The sequence below is a fragment of the Esox lucius genome, chromosome 19, assembly GCF_011004845.1.
Source record: "Esox lucius isolate fEsoLuc1 chromosome 19, fEsoLuc1.pri, whole genome shotgun sequence".
Taxonomy (NCBI): Eukaryota; Metazoa; Chordata; class Actinopteri; order Esociformes; family Esocidae; genus Esox; species Esox lucius.
The window spans coordinates 31,957,863-31,960,293 of record NC_047587.1 but is presented as its reverse complement, the minus strand read 5'-3'; the positions used below and the strand labels follow the sequence as shown (position 1 = coordinate 31,960,293).

The window sequence follows — 2,431 nt, the reverse complement described above, 5'->3', positions numbered from 1 at the left end:
GTGAAGCATGTTTGTGGCTCACTGATATTTTGGGAGGGTGTGAGCTCTAAAGGCACGGGGAATTTTGTGAAAATTAATTGGCAAGATGAATGCAGCATGTTCTCAGAAAATACTGGCAGACAATTTGCATTCTTCTGCACGAAAGCTGCGCAATGGGATGCTCTTGGACTTCGCAGCATGACAATGACCCGAAGCACAAGGCCAAATTGACCCTCCAGTGGTTACAGCAGAAAAAGTTGAAGATTCTGGAGTGGCCATCATAGTCTCCTGACCTTAATATCATCGAGCCCCTCGCGGGTCTCAGTAATCATGCAATAATTGATACCATAAAGCACCGACTAACTCGACAAGGAAATCGTAGCCTAGCTTCGTCCGAGGCTGGAACTACCTTAAGGGGAGTTATGTTATTGCATGTGTAATTCCAACAGAACTTTGCTAATTGATGAAAATGAAGAGAATCAGAAGTCCAATTACACCCTGGAAACAAAAGCTCTCATCTGCTCCCATTGCATGCGCTTCATTAACACTGACCAAGCTGCTGTGTCATGTAATGTAGCTTGTGAAAACAATTTCTGAAGTAAATGCAGTTCTCATGTGTTCGGTAGAAAAATCTGATTTTATTTACACGTATCAGACACTACAGGCTCCCAGCCATTTATTCAGCACATAATTGGAATTCTGAACACTGTTAAGCAATTATTGGCTTAGAAGTAGGCTAAAATCAATCAGTCAGGCAATTTTATTTTCGGCATGTTGCTCGCACTGGTCTGTGGTTCATGCGTTAGGTGTTCAGTGGTGTTAGTTGTCTCTTATATATTCTCATTTCTTCTGGAATATCACTTTGCCTGGAAAAATGGGTAAGAAAAGAATTGCAGAAATAAATGTCATGCACTTTCTGGGTTAAGCCTGATGTATATGGGGCTGTGTAGTCCCAGACCAGTCAGGGTGCCCATGATGACCCGTCACCGCCGAAAGTGCCTACAATGGGCACGTGAGCATCAGAACTGGACGTGTACACGTGCATCGCTAACCTGGAGAACATATGCCACCAGGATGCACTATGGGAAGGAGGTAAGCCGGTGGAGGCAGTGTGATGCTTTGGGCAATGTTCTGCTGGGAAACCCTGGACAGCTCTCCCACTCCTGTCACTCAGTCTGAACTCTCAGATTAAAGCCTTTGGCCAATGCACAGTGAACCCTCCATAATATTGAACTCACCGTCTAAGTTCTTCAGTGTCACAGCAGAGGGCAGGTAGGACATGAGGTGCAGAGCAGTGGAAGGGAATCATTCCATTTATTACAAATAAATTAATAAAAGGCACCTTACACTGCAAACTAAAACGCAGCTGGCATAAACAATGAACCACAAACCTAAGGCCTGGAAGGCAACTTAAATAGGGTCTCAATGGGGGGCAGCTGCTTCTAATTGGAGACAATCAAAAAGCTGAGTGTAGAGATGTCTAGAGGCACCTCTGTGGTCATGCCCTGACTGTGGCCCCCAGGCGAATAGAGATATCCAGAGGACCCAAGCCAGCACATCCGGTTTCATAAAAGTGCATGTTTTATAAAAAATCTTATCTTGTTTACAAAAATCACACTTTCATTTTAAAGTGGGGAGAAAGACTCAATCATGTCAAACACCCACTCTGCATTCCTGCATTGGGGGGATCAAGTAGTAACAAAAAAGGTATCTACAATATGAAAGTGTTAAACAGATCCAAATGTTCAGCCCTAAGTGTTTTGCGAGCTGACTTTAGTGCAGTCGGGGTTGGTGTGTAACAAGGCCTGACAACAACCACACTTTGTTTTCAGAGGGCACACTTTGTTATAATTTCACAGGGTTGTGTGGAGCACCCAGGAGGTTTTTTCCAATCACCAGTATATCCAATTACGATTATCACGTGTGACAAATTGATATAATTATGACAAGATCGACACACCCCTGCTGGTAAGTGAGCGAGCGAGTGCTTAATTAAAAAACTGTCCATACTGTAACCCAAAACATTTACAATACTTAGGCCTTTGAAATACACGTGCCAGGCTTAAGTGGCTACAATTAACAATGTAATAAAAAAAACATAACAAATTACCAAATAAGCAAGTAAACGACAAACTGGCTCCAACAGAAACTTAAGTATGGTCGTACTCTTGGTATAATACCCAATAAAAGGAAACCTCATTAATATCACCGCCTTTTTTTAAGTAAACCCACTTCATTACCAGAGAATAGTGGTGGTCTCTGATATTACACTGTGCAAGTATTAGGTTGATAGAAACTACATTTTCATTCTGTCACACATGGAGGATAAGTTTTGAGTCTGGCTTAGCAGCAGGTTTTATTGTACATTTATTGTCATACCTATCTCAGTTCTCTGTTTCCCACTTGCTCAGTAATCAAGGTAAAGTAGGCCACATTTATTTTGTCAGACTCT

The 2,431-nt window shown here is 42.3% G+C and overlaps 1 long non-coding RNA gene across 1 annotated transcript; it reads right to left on the bottom strand.

Annotated features, from left to right (window-relative positions):
• Positions 1–597: 597 nt before the first annotated feature.
• Positions 598–1,350, bottom strand: LOC109616955. The gene is made up of 2 exons (XR_002198246.1): positions 1,218–1,350; positions 598–845 (listed from the first exon to the last, which is right to left on the bottom strand). It is a non-coding gene; the product is annotated as an uncharacterized LOC109616955 (long non-coding RNA).
• Between the last annotated feature and the right edge of the window lie 1,081 nt (positions 1,351–2,431).